Genomic DNA, 18,717 nt, shown 5'->3' with positions numbered 1-18,717 from the left:
ATTGAAAGGTGAATTCTTAACCTCTGGACCACCAGGGAAGTCCCAACTGTGTTATATTTGAATGCATTCTTATCTAGGACCATTGATAGATGCAATCCTTTATTCATCCATCACTACATTTATTGTATGCTGATAGCTGTAGCCTTGCATGCATTCAATGATAGGTGTACCTCCATGCTGGAGTACCCCACCCCATAATCAGGGAGGTAGCCCAGGGTGGCAGACGTAGAGTTCAGGTGTCAGCAGGCCTCCCCCACATGTGGATTTCATGCAGTTGTCTTGGTATTGATAATGAACGTTGTCATCCTTGTTCCTACCCGGGCTTGTGGAGCTCTTACTCACCTGTGGCATCTCTCAGAATTTCTGTGGATTCTCAAAGGATGGCATCTAATGGACCTGAGGCTGATCATGATTGGTCACACGAGTATCTGCCTTGCGGTTCTTCTCTTGCTGTGCCTTCATCCATCAGTCACCGCTCTAATATCTGCTTGAAGAACTGTCTTGCTCAAATCTTTATGGTGAGAATAGCTAAGTCCTTGCCAAGGGGCATGTTGCATGCAGAGATGCTGGAGAACGGCTCTCTGACATCTGAGATTTTTGTCACCTGGAAATGAATGTGTCAGATCCCTGAGACTGGCCAAGCCTCATGACACAGCATCTTCAAGGTTTAACCCAAATAATCCTCCCTAACCCCATGGTGTCCACCCCATGATAGAGTACCAGCTTACTCTATCACAGTACCCTGCTTATTACTGTATGTATCAGAATCTGAACTTATCTTGTTTATTGACTAGAAATGATCTTTCATTGCACTCTTGCAAGTACCCACTGGCTGAATCCTGGCAGCAGCCCCAAGGGGGCTACAGCGTATCCCAGGATTTTAGGCTAGGCAGTCTGGTTCCAGAGACCAGCTCCTAGCCATTATGTGTGTGTTGTCTCTTTACCAACAAGAATATCAATTCTGTTGAGCTCGTTTTTCTTGGTACCAAGAACATTGGTTCTCTGTAGGCTCTTGAGAACGGTGAAGAAATGAGTGATTTGTCAGTTCCTGGTCAGGAAGAGTTCCTGGAGACATTCAGTTCTGTACTGTGCAGGAGTAGCTAGGCAAAGGCGGATTCAGATGGAGGTATAGGACATTCCTGGCAGCTGTCATGGATGGTGTGAGCTCAGACACAAAGGGTTCCTGTGCTCTGGGGTTGTTGGAGAGAGATTTGAGAGACCAAGCTGGAGAGGTAGGTAGATGGGAAGGTCCAGAGAGGATGTTTCTGTTACATGTCGTGTTGAATCCTAGCAGAGTCTTTCTAAGTATGACCAGGAATCCAGCTTTGTCAGAATGTGAGTGAAAAGTGAAAGTTGTTCAGTCATGTCTGACTCTTTGCAGCTCCCATGGACTGTAGACCACAAGGCTCTTCTGTCCATGGAAGTCTTCAGGCAAGAATACTGGAGTGGGTTGCCATTCCCTGCTCCAGGAGATCTGCCTGAGCCAGGGATCCAACCCAGGTCTCCTGCATTACAGGCAGATACTTTACCATCTGAGCTACCAGGGAAACCCAAGATTGGTTGCATCTGGGTCTGGAGTAGGGGGCTCAGGAATCTGCATTCTAATGCTCTTGCTGGGTAATGCTTATGCACACAGATGCTTAGGGATCACTGCTCTGAGAAACAAGATAACTGCTAATGAAGTCATAGCATTATTTTCATCTTGCAGCTTTTCTTCATAACTATCTCCCAACTCCTACGCCCAGTCTGAGATGGAGCTGTGAAGTAATGTATGTCCTAAGAACACTTTCCTTCTGGTGATCCTGTCTTAGTTAGCTTGAGCAGCTAAAACAAAAGCATCATAGACTTGTGGTTTAAACAAGGCACATTTATTTCTTACAGTTCTGAAGCCTGGGAATTCGAAGGTCAAGGCACTGGTGAGAATCATCTTCCTGACTTAGAGAGGGACATTTTCTGTTGTATCCTCTGATGGCAGAGAGATGCTCGCATTACTCTTCTTATAAGGGCACTAATCCCATTCATGGGACTCCACCGTTATGACCTAATCACCTTCCCAAATGCTTGCCTTCAAATGCTGGGGATTAGTGCTTCAAGACAGTAACAGACTTTCTTTTCTTGGGCTCCAAAATCACTGCAGATGGTGACTGCAGCCATAAAATTAAAAGATGCTTGCTCCTTGGAAGAAAAGCTATGACATATTAAAAAGCAGAGACATTACTTTGCTGACAAAGGTCCATAGAGTCAAAGCTATGGCTTTTCCAGTAGTCATGTATGGATGTGAGAGTTGGACCATAAAGAAAGCTGAGTGCTGAAGAACTGGTCCTTTTGAACTGTGGTGTTAGAGAAGACTCTAGAGTCCCTTGGACTGCAAGAAGTCAAACCAGTCAATCCTAAAGGAAATCAACCCTGAATATTCATTGGAAGAACTGATGCTGAAGCTTTAATATTTTGGCCACCTTATGTGAAGAACTAACTCTTTGGAAAAGACCCTGATGCTGGGCAAGATTGCGGGCCAAAGGAGAAGGGGGCACAGAGGATGAACTGGTTGGATGACATCATCGACTCAAAGGACATGAATTTGAGCAAACTGCGGGAGATAGAGAAGATGGGGAAGTCTGACATGCTGCAATCCGTGGGATCCCAAACAGTTGGATACAACTGAGGGACTGAACAACAAATAATGAGTTTTTTCATTCCATAGCAATCTTTTGTGTGTTTATCTTCTCTTGTCTTTGGGACTTCTGCTTGTACACTGTAGTAGAGTACTAGGGCTGTCTTAACAAATGAAAAAACCACCACCGATGTGATGGTTTACAACAGAATTTCATTCTCTCACGTTTCTGGAGGCCAGAAGTCCAAAATCTAGGTGTTGGCTGAGTCATGCTTCTTCTGAAGGTTCTAGGAAAGAATCTCTCCTTGCCTCTTCTTAGCTTCTGGTTTCTTGTGTCAATCTCTAGCATCCCTTGGCTTGTAGCTGTACCAACCAGTTTTTGTTGGTCTTTACAAAAGCTTCTGTCTTTACATGATCTTGTTCTCTGTGTATCTTCTCTTCCTTTAATGTCACCAGTCATTGGATTTAGAGTCATTCTAATCCAGTGTGACCTCATCTTAACTTTATAACATCTGCAAAGACCCTACCCTAAGAAGATCTTTTTTTGGAGTTATGTGGACATAATTAGGTGGTTGTGAATTTTCAGGGACACCGTTTAACTAACTAACAGAAGTTTCTGTTGTGAAGGCAATTCTACATTGTCAAACAAAGATTTGAGACGTATTTGGTCAAAATTTGATCAAATGCACCTCCACCTATACAGTAACAACAACAACAGAACAAGTCAGGTGGTCACTTCAATTCTAAATTGGTGCAACATTTTGGTGCAACATGTAAACAGTCTTGCATGCTTTATGGAGAGCCCATGTTGGATTTGTTTATCTTCATAATCTTTAAGTTGACTTGCTTATAGAATGCTGGAAAATTCTTTCACAAATATCCCTTCAGTAAGCCTCCCTGAACTAACTTTTCCACACTCAATTGCTAGAGATTTTTGGAGCTTGAGTTCACTGGCATCCAGAGAGGGTGTCAGCAAAGTAGGAGGCACTAACCGCAGGGTCTGTCCAAAGGCAGTGAGTGGCTAATGTCACTAGCCTGAACCATGCTTTTGACTCCAAGGAATTTTTTTTTTTTTTTCCTTTCAAAGCCTGTTTTCTGTACCATGATGTATTATTATGTGACAAAGTCAAGTGTGTGCTTCTAATCCAGTCTAATCCATTTACCACATTCTCAGGGAGCTCAAGCTTTCCTCTAGATGTTTTTCCTAAAGTCACCCTTTTAAAATTTGCATATTTTCTTTCTTCTAAGGATGTAACATGCTTTAACTTGTTTCTTTTGGTTCAACTTTTAGTTTTCCAGTTTTTGACCTTTGGTTGTGGGATCTAAGAACTTCCTTATGTGTAAATCTTTGCATCTTTTATTATATCTCTAGATTAAAAATTCTAGACACAGATTTACTGCGTCCAAGGGTATGAACTTTTAAATGCGTCTAATGCGTTTTATTGCTGAATTTGTGTCCGGAAGGAGTGTTTTAAATGCTGTCATATCAGCGTCTAAATGTGCTCATTCTAACAGTTTCCTTGCAAGTACAGATGACGTTTATCTGTTTATTAGGGATCAAGATCTTAGGGAAGGTGGGTCTTCTTTTCTGTATATACATGAGCCCATCAACTGCCTGGTGGCTCAGATGGTAAACAGTCTGCCTGCAATGCAGGAGACCTGGGTTCGATCCCTGAGTTGGGAAGATACCCTAGAGAAGGGAATGGCAACTTACTCCAGTATTCTTGCCTAGAAAATCCCATGGACAGAGGAGCCTAGTGGGTTGCAGTCCATGGGGTCGCAAAGAGTTGTGTACAACTGAGCAACTAAAAAGACCAAATTACCATATAAGATGTGTTACCACCTTGTTTTTATCAGTTTTTTTTAAAAAATTATTCGTTTAATTAGTTGTGGGCCTTGTTTGCAGCAGTTGGGATCTAGTTCCCTGACCAGGGATCGAACCCAGGCTCCCTGCATTGGGAGCGTAGAGTTTTAGCCACTGGACCACCAGGAAAGTCCCATTCTGTTGTTTAATGCTGATGCATCTCTTCCTTATTGGTGCCAGCTTATTTGAATCTTCTCATTATTTTACATTGCTTCCAATAAATAAATTTGTCATGCATACATGGACAGGTTAAGATAATTAGCAACAGTAACCCCAAGAATGATACTTCCTATTGTGTGTCATCCAGGTACAGGTTGCATTCATGAATGACCTTTGCTGTTGTTTAGTCTCCTAGTGTGTCCGATTCTTTGTGACCCCATGTACTGCCCCATGCCAGCCTTCTCTCTCCCTCACACCATCTCCCAGAGTTTGCCCAAGTCCATGTCCTTTCATATATGATTCCATCCAGCCATCTCATCCTCTGTTGCCCTCATCTCCTTCTGCTCTCAAGCTTTCCCAGCACCAGGGTCTTTTCCAATGAGTCTGCTCTTTGCATAAGTGATCTTACTCAAGGTCCGTCTAGTCAAGGCTATGGTTTTTCCAGTAGTCATGTATGGATGTGAGAGTTGGACTATAAAGAAAGCTGAGTGCCAAAGAGTTGATGCTTTTGAACTGTGGTGTTGGAGAAGACTCTTGAGAGTCCCTTGGACTGTGAGGAGATCCAACCAGTCCATCCTAAAGGAGATTAGTCCTGGGTGTTCATTGGAAGGACTGATGCTAAAGCTGAAGCTCTAATACTTTGGCCACCTGACGTGAAGAACTGACTCATTTGAAAAGACCCTGATGCTGGAAAAGATTGAAGGCGGGAGGAGAAAGGGATGACAGAGGATGAGATAGTTGGATGGCATCACCAACTCAATGGACATGAGTCTGAGTAAGCTCTAGGAGTTGGTGATGGACAGGGAAGCCTGGTGTGCTGCAGTCCATGGAGTCACAAAGAGTCAGACATGACTGAGCGACTGAACTGACTCAAGTGAACTATCATAGAGAGGAGGCAGGAGAGGGCCAGAGGTGTTCAGTGACTTGCTGGAGGCCTCTGATGTGATTGGGTCTGAGCTGGTTGCAGCGTTAGGGGAAGTCCTGGCGGGAATGCCGTGGGTACCAGCCGAGTCTGGGGGAGACCACGGGAGAGGGCGCAGAGAGCGCTTTGCTTGTACCTTCAGCCGTGACTCTGTGGAGAGACGGGAGGCCTGGGCGACAGCTGGACTTCAAAGCCACCTGAGTGTGTAACCTTGACCCCCTTTCTTTTGTTTAGCTGCAGAAAAAGAAGGGCCAGTTCTAAGATGTCTCGCCGCATAGCTCTCTCTGAATGGCTGCTCTTTGAGACCGAGTTCTGAGTGGAGTCCTGTGCTGTTGGACTGGCGGCTGCCTTTCTTCTCTGGCGGTGTGTGTGTTCTCCATGTTTCCAGGGGAGCTCCCATAAAAAGGTTGGTTTCGATTTCCTTTTCATTTGGGGCGACCTCTCTAACTCCCTGGGTTTAAAGCTGCGCTGAGTTCACTGCCTGCCTTTCGGCTTGGAGCTGCCATGTGATGCCGAAAGGGCTGCGGGGACCCCTCCTTTCATCCACAGTCTCACGTTCTCCCTTGCCAGGGTTGTTCGGTGCCTCTGTCTGGAGCCACTGGGATGGGTGAGGGGGACACACTTGGATGTTCCTAAATCCATGTTGGTAGCCGGTACAAAACTCCTCACTCAAGACAACAGTTCTGTGGTCCATGCAAGGATGCTGTGGAGTCTTTTCTAGAACTGGCCTCTCTGCCCTCCCACCTTAGTGTGCGTGCTCAGTCGTGTCTGACTCTTAGGGACCCTAGGGTGATCCTTGGGACTGTAGCCCGCCTGCCTCCTCTGTCCAGGGGATTCTCCAGGCAAGAACACTGGAGTGGGTTGCCATTTCCTTCTCCAAGGGATCTTCACTACCCAGGAATCAAACCTGCGTCTCTTGTGTCTCCTGCATTGCATGTGGATTCCCTACCACTGAGCCACCAGGATCTGCCTCCAAATAGTATCCAGGGGGCAGCTTTTAGATCAGATGTTCTGCTCAAAATCTTCCTGTGCTTTTCAGCACCCCCACCCCGCCACCCGCAAGGCATCAAAACCAAAGTGTTTGCAGTGGTTTCAGGGTCTGGCAGGAGCTACCCTCTCCCTCCATGGTTCTCCCGTATGTAGCTTCCTCCACTTCGGCTATGGCTCAGACATGCCAGGAAAACCCCTGCCTCAAAGCCCTCACCCTGGCTGTTCTCTCTGTTTGGAGCCCTCGTCCCCTAGTAACCACATGGGGTGCCCTCCAGCCCTGCAGATGTGGGTCTGTTGCATCTCCTTTTCAGTGAGACTGTTATCGCAGGTGAGCCAATTGAAAACCATCGTCCCCGCATCCCTGACTCTGTAGGTAGAGTGTGGCTGAGAGTGTTGGCAACGTCTACACTGTCCACGGGGACTGTAGGTGAGATCAACCTGCGTGGGTTCTGGCACAGATGTGCCTCTCCCTGGCCTCCTTGATGGCAGGAGGCTATCTTGCATGTTTTGGCAGTGTCTCTTTCAGAGACCATTCCTGTTTCATTCTTGGATTTCAGTCCATTCCACAATTTCAATCTGTTGTGGCGATTCAGCCCCTGATCACGGCCTTTGCTTGGGTCCTATTTAATGTTTAAAGTTTCACTTCAGAGGCCACTACTATCTGTCCCCAAATGGTCCCCCAAGCTCTGCTGCTGCTGCTAAGTCGCTTTAGGCGTATCCAACTCTGTGTGACCCCATAGACGGCAGCCCACCAGGCTCCGCCATCCCTGGGATTCTCCAGGCAGGAACACTGGAGTGGGTTGCCATTTCCTTCTCCAATGCATTAAAGTGAAAAGTGAAAGTGAAGCCGCTCAGTTGTGTCCGACTCTTGGCGACCCCATGGACTGCAGCCCACCAGGCTCCTCCGTCCATGGGATTTTCCAGGCAAGAGTACTGGAGTGGGGTGCCATTGCCTTCTCCGCCCCCAAGCTCTAGTAGCGTCCAGAAACCCCTCCAGTTTCAGCTGTGAGACCCGCTCAGGTTGTTAAGTCCGCTTGTAAGAATTTAACTAATTAGTGATGGATGGTGGTGAGACATGTATTAAATAAATCCCTGAGTTTATCTCGGCTTTATGGAAAATCCTAAGCCTCGCAAACCAACAGAAGGTTAGTACTCCTTGGTTCAGGAGTCCAGGTGTCAAATCGAATGAGAACATTGCTTTATGAGTCCCAGGGGCTGGCTGATAGCTAAGAAAATCTTTACTGCTCCAAGCAGCTGTTTACAGTGGGTCTGATCAGGTTCCAAGGTGAAGCGGAGGGTGCATTTTTTAAAAACACTTCCCAGTGTTTTTAAAAAATGTTTTTTGAAAATGTTTTTTTTTTTTGACTGTGCTGTGCAGCATGTGGAATCTTAGTTCTCCAGCCAGGGATCAAATCTGTGTCCCATGCATTGCGAGCGTGGAGTCTTAACCACTAGACTGCCAGGGAAGTCCCTTCCCCAGTGTTTTAATTGCATTTCCGGTTTTGGCCTGTATCCGTTGCTCATTTACTGTGTGTGAAACAGCAGAGTGGGTGCTGTGCCTCCTGGGGATGATCCCTGCGTCAAGGAGTTTATAATCTGCCAGAGAAGATGGATGTGATGATCAGTCATTATAACATAATTAACCTGCGTCACAGTGCAAGCAAAGTGGGGCAGAAGCCCTGAGCAGGGGTCCCCTTTTGTCTGGGGACTAAAGATCCCTTTGTGGGAGGCACAGCCCTTGACATGGATCCTGTGGGGTGAGTAGAAGATGAGCAAGAGTTGGGGGTCTTGGGGAGCAGGGGACGGCGTTTAGGGCTGGGGGCGGAGCACCAAAGCAGTGATGGAACGTGAGCTGCAGGCCTCAGTGGAGCAGGGGGACTTGTCCTGTGGGGTTGGTGGACAGGATTTGTGGGGGACAATGTGGAGGGGGAAAGGGAAAGTTCACAGGGGGGTTGTGTTGTGGAGGCCTTTTAAAGAAGGCGAGGGCTTCCCTCATAGCTCAGTTGGTAAGGAATCTGCCTGCAATGCAGGAGACCCAGGTTCGATTCCTGGGTTGGGAAGATCTGCTGGAGAAGGGATAGGCTACCCACTCCAGTATTCTTGGGCTTCCCTGGTGGCTCAGCTGGTAAAGAATCTGCCTGCAATGTGGGAGACCTGGGTTCGATCCCTGGGTTGGGAAGATGCCCTGGAGAAGGGAAAGGCCACCCACTCCAGTATTCTCGCCTGGAGAATTCCATGGACTGTCCGCGGGCTCCCAAAAATTTGGACACGACTGAGTGACTTTCACTCAGCACTGGAGTAAGCAGTGGCTTGGAGCTTATTATAACACGTGGGCAGTATAGTGACTCAGCTGTGTCCAACTCTTTGTGACCCCACGGACTGTAGCCTGCCAGGGTCCTCTGTCCGTGGGATTCTCCATGTGAGAATACTGCCGTGGATTGCAATGACCTTCTCCAGAGGATCTTCCCAACTCAGGGATTGAACCTGGATCTCCTGCGTTGCAGATTCTTTACCGTCTAAGCTACAGGGAAGTCCTGTCATACGTGGGTGGGTATGTGATTTTTCAATATGAGAACTGGAACCTTGTGAATGGGGCCAAGTCCTGGCCTGCCCTCTTCCGCAATCGTTCTTGACCTCATACCTCCACTACTCCCACTGTGCAGATGGGAAAACTGAGGCTCAGAAAGGAGAAGCCACTGGCCCAGAGTCACACAGCTCCCCTTCATCTCACTTGCACGTGAGGGCAGGAAAGGAAAAACCCTTGGTGTGGGGGAGGGGGGTTTGTTGGGCCACAGACCAAGGGTGAGCAGGTTGACAGGAGGGTGGGGGTGTCATAACTTAAAATCTGGATGTGAGGGAGGCAGCTCCTCAAGAGGTCTCTGCAGAAGGGAGGGTGCAGGGATACTGACCAGGATAAATTCCAATTTTTACACGTAAGTGTGTGGACTTTGAGAAAATATCTTCAGTGGATATGATTGCAGTAAGTGATTTTAAAATATTTTTTTTATTGTGGTAAAAGTCACATAATAAAGCACATGCTATTTTAACCATATTTACTTGTACAGTTTAGTGGCACTAAGTACATCTGCATTGTTGTGCAACTCTCACCATCATCTGTCTCCCGAATTTTTCACCTTCCGAAACAGAAACTCTGTCCCTATTAAACACTAACTCCCCATCTTCACTCCTCTCTGCCCGACCCCCGCACCCACCCCTCACCTGCCTCCCAAGCCTCCGGCATCGACCAACGTACTTCGAAAGTTATTTGTTAACTAACTCAATGGGTTTGCTTAACCGTGAGTTAGTTTTCATCTCTGGGAGGAACACATGCTTCGGCGACAAGCGCGAATATTATTACTGATGTTGTTAATAAGATAATCAGTAACAGTAATATTGCTGTAAATTCTAGCAAACTTTGCTAATGGTTCCCAGCCTTGTGCTTATTCATAAGCACATTATAAAGAGGTGTGTTTGATGAAACAGGATTCTCTTTGGGAACTAAAGGGTCAAAAAGACCTGGTACCACCGAGGCTCTCCCATGTGTTTCGTATCACGTGTTAATTTCGCATGAGTTTTAGTTTCATGGGTGGAGGGAGTCACTTGTGGCTGGCAGAGGCACCCAGGACATTCCCCGTCTGGCGGGGGCTACACCTCTTCTCGCGGCTTCCTGCCTTCACGGACCTGTCTGTCGAACCAGCTGACCGTGTAGGGCTTTCTTGGGGCCCCTTGCAGGAAGGCTCCTCGGAGAAGATGGCCCCTTCCCATCAGAGTTCGCTCTCTCCTCCTTTTGCGGGCGGTGAGCGTGTCGACTTGCACATTCCGGGGCCCTCTCAGTCCGCTTGATAGATTTGTTTGGACGTGACCTTTCCCAGTTCCTCTTCCCTGGGCTTTTGCCTGCTGAGGAAATGATCCTCGGATCCCATCCATCTGCACTGGTGGCAAGAGAAGAGAGGATTTCTCTTTTCTGTGGTTCAGGTCCAACTGCGAGGACACCTGTCCTTCGGAGGCTTGTATTGTTCTGCGTGGTATCGCTTCCTGCCGCAGAGACGTTTTATATCCTAGTTCTGGAAGTCATCAAGTTGGACAGGAGACAAGGAGGAGGCGGGGGAGGGTCTCCGGCTGACCTGGGCTGCTTTTTTAGGCTGTGTGTCCCGAAGATGCTTCTTGTGGACACATAGGAAAAGCTGTTTCTCCCCACCTCTGTCCACCCGTACTTGGTCCTGTTAGGAAGCGTTTCCCGAGTGTGGGTGATTCATTCTGAGACCTTTTCACGTCCCTTGGGCTTCTTCACTGTTGGATTTGCGAAGAGAAAGGACAGCTTCTCTTTTAAGTCTGATGAAAACCATCTGAGCGAAACATGTGTACATACGCGGTCGATTTATGCTTTTCTTATGGACACTCAGTGGCTCCCCTGGCTGCTAAGGAAATCCATATGAAGAAGGGAGCCTGAACCTTGGGATTCTCAGATCGCACCTCCTAATGTTACCAAGCAAATGAATCCTGACCATTTTTGAAGCTTGTCAGAGTTTTTGCTTTGCGGCTCTGGAATTTTCTCTCTTGTGCGTGGGCTCCTGGGACCTTTGCTCTGGAGAGGAGGTAGCTGATGTGGGTTGAAGGGTGGAGGTGAAGAGCCAGATCATAGCTCTTGTTTTAGGCCTTGCCGTCTGTCCAGTGTCTTGTTTGCAGTCCTCATGAACTTGGAAGAGGGCTCCCTGAGCCCTGCTTCCATCCATCCCACCAGGGTCCTTCTGCGGATTTCCAGATGTTGACCTTAGGCAGGTGACGTAACCGCAGCTGGTGTTGCAGGGGGGCCGGCTGAGTCACGTTCATGATTTTGGGATTCAGTCTCCATTGCATTTACAGGTGGGAACCTTGTGGAGTGAGATGGCGCCTGGTCTGTCGGTTCTTTGCCCATGCCTTCCCTGAAAATGAGCTCTGGACCTCGCGTCAAGTGTAAGCACATGTGATGAGGGGATTTGCCAGCTCTAGACAGTACATTTCATCTGCTTATTTTGAAGAAGCAGGACGATAATCTGTTTTATAATACCCCTTTCTCAAGGGCTGCCTGCAATGCAGGAGACGTAGGAGACACAGGTTCCATCCCTGGGTGGGGGGAAGATCCCCTGGAGGAGGAAATGGCAACCTACTCCAGTATTCTTGCCTGGAGAATCTCATGGACAGAGGAGCCTGGTGGGCTACAGTTCATGGGGTCACAAAAGAGTTGGACATGACTGAACACTCACACACTTTTCTCAGGGGCACAGGGATGAGGGCTTGATGCAAGGGAGAAGGATGAGTGTGCAAATGAGGGGCACAGATGAGTGCATGAGGGCAAGTCGTACCAGCCAAACACAGGAATATCCAAGGAAGGACTATTATGGTCTTGACCATCATCTTGTTTTTTAAAAGGGGGCAGATGAAACACATTTTTCAATGCTGCCCAATTCCGCATTCCGTACATACATACGTACACTTGATACTCAGGAGTGGCAGACCAAATCTGACCTACTACATGTTTTCGTAAATTAAATTTATTGGAACACGGCCATGCCCGTTCCTTTATTTCAGTGGCTGCACGTGCACTTTTTATGGCAGAATTGATGGAAGAAATGGACCCCAAAGCATGAAAGATTTCCATCCTGTTTTCTTATAGAAAGTTGCTGATCTTTGATCTTTATCCATCTTTATCTAGACAGAAAAATGTAACACATCCCCCTGTATTTAAAATCTCTCGTTTTTTATATTTGCTGCTTTTTATTATTTTCAGTTCAACCCGCAGTTCCTCCTTGCCCCTCTCCTCTTGCTGTTGTGTTCAGTCACTCAGTTGTGTTCGACTCTTTGCAACCCCATGGACTGCAGCACGCCAGGCCTCCCTGCCTTCACGGGTTCCCTCTCCTCTTAGCTCTTACATTACTTAGAGTTCTCATTTTCGGTAGGATGCTGTTTTCCTCTTGAGGATATTGGAAATTATGGGGTGGGAGGAGCTTTTGCAGTTGGGAGCCATCACTGTGTTGCCGGGGCAGGAAATGGTTTGAAACAGTCCCCAGACTGGAGGACTGCCCTGCTCTGTGTCCAGAGCACACTCATTTTGAGAACTGTATACTTCCCTGGTTTTTGTTTTTGTTCGCTGCTGAAAGGTTTTCAGGGGATCCTGGTACCATCTCTCAGGGGTGAGATGATTCTTACTGTTTTCTGCTCCTGCTGCTTTCATGCTTTTTGTGTAAGTTACCATCAGACACAGGAGACCATCTGGCAACTGTTCTGCCTGCCAGTGACAGGGGGAACTCATTTGACCAAGTCTGTTTCTTTCTTTTCTTTTTACCAAAGAGGTAACGTTTATTTATTTATTTTTGCATTTAAAAATTATTTATTTGTCTGGCTGATCCAGGTCTTAGTTGCAGCGTGATCTTCCATCTTCGTTGCAAACATATGGTATCTAGTTCCCCAGGGATCGAACCCAAGCCCCCTACAATGGGAGCTCTGAGTCTTAGCCACTGGACCACCAGGGAAGAGCCCCACCCCATCACCTCTCTCTCTCCATTTCAGTTTTTCTCTCTGTCTCCCCTGTGTACACACATTCACGCCTACACCCTCAGAGTTCCTTTCTGTCGACTCTAAAGGCTCTGCTTCAGTCAATTCCCAGGACAGGATGTTCCTCATTTCTTGTACTTGTGTAGTGCTGGAGAAAACTTGGATCTCCTTTTTTGTCTCATAGGAATCACTAGCCTTTGTTAATCCTGCTTTTTACAAAAAAAAAAAAAAAAAATCTTGCTACCTCTTCACCTTCCCCCAGCTGACCCTCTTGGCTTCTGGGACCTGGCTTATTATTTTCAGCGGAAGGAAGCTAGCAGGGTGCCCCCACTGGAGAGGGAGGCCTGATGAAGATAGATGTCTCCTCTGGCCCATAGACAGCAACGAGGCCCTCAGAGATGGAGAGGGGCAGGGGTGTGATTGCAGGATGGAGTTAGCAGTTCCGGGTGGCACTAGAGGTAAAGAACGTGCCTGCCAATGAGGGAGACAGGAGATGCAGGTTCGATCCCTGGGTCAGGAAGATCCCTTGGAGGAGGGCATGGCAACCCACTCCAGTATTCTTGCTTGGAGATTCCGTGGACAGAGGAGCCTGTCTGGCTATGGTCCAGGGGGCTGCAAAGGGTCAGACATGACTGAGCAACTTAGCACACTCAAAAAAAAGGACTTTTGAGCTCAGAGAGGGGTGTGATGGTGGCCCACGGGTAGAGGACCACCTTGCTTGGTATCTAAGTAGCATACAGAGTCAGTGCAAAGTGATGATGACCCATGGGACCTCTGTCATCCCACAGAGATGTGGAGTAGCAGCTGGAGCAGAGGTGGCCTGTGGGAGGCAACCAATTTCAAGACTTCCAGAGAGACCTAAGCCAGGAGAAAGTCTGAGTTTTTGCCATTTGCAAGGAGGGTGATGGACATGGGTGAGTGGGGTAGCGACGTGTCTGAGACATCCTTAGGACCACCACCCTGGTGAAGCCTAGGGGCTGTTTGAGTGACACACACAAGGGGATTTCCATGGCCTGAACAGTGGTACTCAAACTTGAGTGTGCATTAGCATCACCTTGTTAAACCCAAGATCACCCTGCCCCTAGTGTTTCTGATCCAGTAGGTTTCCAGTGTTTGCTATGACCAGTGCATTCTCTTAGCAAAACTCAGTTAGCCTTTGCCCTGCTTCATTTTGTACTCCAAGGCCAAACTTGCCTGTTACTCCGTGACTTCCTACTTTTGCATTCCAGTCCCCTATAATGAGAAGGACATCATTTTTTGGTGTTAGTTCTAGAAGGTCTTATAGATCTTCATAGAACCATTCAACTTCAGCTTCTTCGGAATTACTGGTTGGGGCATAGACTTGGATTACTGTGATAGTGAATGGTTTGCCTTGGAAACGAACAGAGATCATTCTGTCATTTTTGAGATTGCATCCGAGTACTGCATTTTGGACTCTTTTGTTGACTATAAGGGCTACTCCATTTCTTCTAAGGGATTCTTGTCCACAGTAGTAGATATAATGGTCATCTGAATTAAATTTGTCCATTCTGGTCCATTTTAGTTCACTGATTCCTAAAATGTCGACATTCCCTCTTGCCATCTCCTGTTTGATTGCTTCCAGTTCACCTTGATTCGTGGACATAACATTCCAAGTTCTTGTGCAATATTGTTCTTTATAGCATCGGACTTTACTTTCACCACCAGACACGTTCATACCTGGGCGTTGTTTTCACTTTGGCTCAGCCTCTTCATTTCTTCTCCAGCCATTTCTCCGCTGTTCTCCAGTAGCATATTGGGCACCTACTGACCGGAAGAGTCCATCTTTCAGTGTCGTATCTTTTTGTCTTTTCATACTGTTCACGGGGTTCTCAAGGCAAGAATGCTGAAGTGGTTTGCCATTCCCTTCTCCAGTGGACTACCCTTATGGCAGAAAGCGAAAAGGAACTCAAGAGCCTCTTGATGAAGGTGAAAGAGGAGAGTGAAAAAGCTGGCTTAAAACTCAACATTCAGAAAACTAAGATCATGGCATCTAGTCCCATCACTTCATGGCAAATAGATGGGGAAACAATGGAAACAGCGACAGACTTTCTTTTCTTGGGCTCCAAAATCACTGCAGTTCATGACTGCAGCCATGAAATTAAAAGACACTTGCTCCTTGGAAGAAAAGCTATAACCAACCTAGACAGCATATTAAAAAGCGGAGACGTTACTTTGCTGACAAAGGTCCATCTAGTCAAAGCTATGGTTTTCCCAGTAGTCATATATGGATGTGAGAGTTGGACCATAAAGAAGGCTGAGTGCTGGAGAATTGATCAAACCAGTAAATCCTAAAGGAAATCAGTCCTGAATATTCATTAGAAGGACTGATGCTAAAGCTGAAGCTCCAATACTTCGGCCACCTGATGTGGCCAAACTCTTTTTCCAACTCATTAGAAAGGACCCTGATGCTGGGAAAGATTGAAGGCAGGAGGAGAAGGGGACGACAGAGGATGAGATGGTTGGATGGCATCACCGACTCGATGGACATGAGTTTGAGTAAGCTCCGGGAGATGGTGATGGACAGGGAGGCCTGGAGTGCTGCAGTCCATGGGGTTGCAGAGTCAGACACAACCGAGTGACTATAAAACAGCAACAGGTTTCCAGTGGAGGCTCAAGAATTTGCATTTTAAACAAGTTCCCAGGACTTCCCTGGTGGCTTGGTGGTAAAGACTCCACCTGAAGACAGGAGTTCAATTCCTGATCTGGGAAGATCCCACATGCCGTGGAACAACTACGCCCTTGCGCCACAGCTACTGAGCCTGTGGTCTAGAGCCCAGGAGCTGCAACTACTGCAGCTCATGTGCCCCAGAGCCCATGCTCTGAAACAAGAGAATCAACTGCAGTGAGATGCCCATGCACCTAGAGAATAGCTCCAGCTCGCTACAGCTAAAGAAATGCTGGTGCAGCAATGAAGACCAAGCACAGCCAAAAATCAATTAATAAATAAAATTATAATTTAAAAAATAGATCCCTTTCCTAAAAAAAAAAAAAAGAACATATTCTCAGGTGATACTGCTGCTGTGGTTCTGGAAACCACACTTGGAGAACTGCTGGCTTAAGAGTAGAAGATATGGTGAAATCTGTTCAGTTCAGTTCACTCAGTCGTGTCTGACTCTTTGCGACCCCATGGACTGCAGCACACTAGGCTTCCCTGTCCATCAGCGTCTCCTGGAGCTTGCTCAAACTCATATCCATCGATTTGGTGACGCCATCCAACCTTCTTATCCTTTGTCATCCCCTTTTCCTCCTGCCTTCAATCTTTCCCAGCATCAGGGTCTTTTCCAGTGATTCAGTTCTTCGCAGTAGGTGGCCAAAGTATTGGAGTTTCAGCTTCAGCATCAGTCCTTCCAATAACTATTCTGGACTGATCTCCTTTAGGACGGACTGGTTGGATCTCCTTGCAGTCCAAGGGACTCTCAAGATTCTTCTCAAACATTACAGTTAAAAAGCATCAGTTCTTCAGCACTCAGCTTTCTTTATAGTCCAACTCTCACATCCATACATGACTACTGGAAAAACCATAGGTTTAATAGATGGATCTTTGTCTGCAAAGTGATGACTCTGCTTTTTAATATGCTGTCTAGGTTTGTCATAGCTTTTCTTCCAAGGAGCAAGTGTCTTTTTTTTTTTTTTTTAAAGTACGATTTTTTTTTTTTTTAATAAATTTATTTATTTTAGTTGGGGGCTAATTACTTTACAATATTGTAATAGTTTTTGCCATACATTGACATGAATCAGCCATGGGTTTACATGTGTTCCCCTTCCTGGACCCCCCACCCACCTCCCTCCCCGCAAGTGTCTTTTAATTTCATGGCTGTAATCACCATCAGCAGTGATTTTGGAGCCCCCCAAAATATAGTCTGTCACTGTTTCCATGTTTCCACTGAATTCTGTTAGTGTTCGCAAAATAGAACTAAACTAAACTAAGATATAAGATGGAAAATAAAGCTCAATGTATCTTAAGAACAGTAGCTTCGTCCCCATCTGATTGATCACTGTGTCAGAACTGAATTCTAGGAAGAGTTAAGCTAGTTTTGCCAAAATGCTATTGAGCAAGAACGTGCTAGTAGAGACTTTCATTAAAATCTAATTCCTCTCTGCATTTGGGGAATTTATTCACTATAAACAGGAAGAGTGTTTCAAAACTGAGTTTTGGCTTTTTCTAATTTTGAATTCTTTTAGCTGACTCAGTAAAGAGAGTGCCTCATTTGAACTTTTATTTATGAAAGAAGGTAATTCTAAGGTCTGAGTGACTCCCATCTTTCACTGTCTGGGTTTGTTGTCTCAATGTCAGGAAGACCATTGGATGTCAGTGGGACTACATTTTCAATTGACTGACTCTCATTTCTTTTTTATAAATTTTAAATATAACATACTTGGTATAAGATTTGTACACAAGTGTAAAAACATCTAAAATATAAATACAAAAGTGCTAAACCGTCAGATACATAAAAAACAGTATAGCTGTATGCTTCAAAAATATCCTGGATTGATCTGGAGTAAACTCTAGGCCTTTTTTTTTTCTCCTGAGCTGAGGATTATTTATTGGGAATTCAGTAGAATTGCATCCTTCATGTGATCCACAGTTACATTTCCTTTGTACTTCATGTAGCTTCAGTGTGCTACAAGTTTTCTGTATAATCTTGGAAATGAATCTTGGCTGAGTACCAAATGTTAAAATCACTTTTCATTAGAAGCAAATTCTGCAGTTGAGTATCACCATGAAGATATAACATTTAAGCCTCAAGATCATATAAAAGTTAACAAAAAATTTTTATTGCAGGTACTAAAAATTATAATTATTTTGTTAAAGTTTGGCATATTATAGGGTAGTAACCATTCTCTATTCTTATTTGTTCAGTTAGCACTGTTAAAATGATCCTGACTTTCAGTGGAAACTCTGGGTCTTTGAAAGAACTGATGTGTGTGCCCTAAATTAGGATCTACTTTCTTTAAGGGAGAGACATATCAAAACTGCCAGAAGCCTTTTGAAAAGCAAATGTGCAACTTTGAGAAGATCTTTTAATTCCTTCTTTGTTCACATTAGATGAATCTGTCACCCATTGAGTCCTTATAAGCCCTTATGAGAATTAATTTGAGTGCAGATGACTCACTTGAAAAGGAGGGCATTGAAAACCTTTACCTTAGGATTGGAGCCTGCTTCTTCATGACTCAGTCCATGGACTTTTGATTTTACCCTGGGTATTCGCTTGGTCCTGCCTCAGCCCTAGTGGTAGCAATACAGCTTGTGACTGAATAACATTCTGGGTCCTTCCAAACTGTATTTATTTACACTTTGTTAGGATTTCGGCCAAGGCTCTCAGTCTTTCCATGTGTGGGTCTCACCATGTGTGAACCTCATTGATGGTGTGTAAATTAATCAGGGGCTCTGTGAGCCCAATTTTGAGGTGCCAGGAAGAGTCATAATAAATAATATGAGACAGCTCTAGGGATTTTAGCAGTATTTACAATTTTGTCTTCACACATTTAGGGATTTATAATTGTTCTTTTCATAAAACCAGCTTGAAAATCATACATCAGCCTTCCTTTATGTGATTTGCAATGTGTCAGAAACCCTGGGGATCCCTGCTTCTCAGAAGTGTTTCATGCAAACCCTGT

General features: G+C 45.9%; 1 protein-coding gene across 6 annotated transcripts in view; it reads left to right on the top strand.

Moving 5' to 3' along the window:
• TIAM1 (TIAM Rac1 associated GEF 1) overlaps positions 1 to 18,717 on the top strand; it is a 665,813-nt gene that overhangs the window by 198,508 nt on the left and 448,588 nt on the right. For all 6 annotated transcript variants that reach the window (XM_081558051.1, XM_081558062.1, XM_081558048.1 and 3 more), the window contains one exon: positions 5,791 to 5,962. The gene's annotated coding sequence lies outside the window, so the exon portion shown is untranslated. The remainder of the gene's footprint in view (positions 1 to 5,790; positions 5,963 to 18,717) is intronic.

The sequence above is a fragment of the Giraffa tippelskirchi genome, chromosome 2 (genome assembly GCF_054371585.1).
Source record: "Giraffa tippelskirchi isolate mGirTip1 chromosome 2, T2T-mGirTip1v1.2.pri, whole genome shotgun sequence".
Taxonomy (NCBI): Eukaryota; Metazoa; Chordata; class Mammalia; order Artiodactyla; family Giraffidae; genus Giraffa; species Giraffa tippelskirchi.
This window is presented reverse-complemented; position numbering and strand designations above follow the sequence as displayed.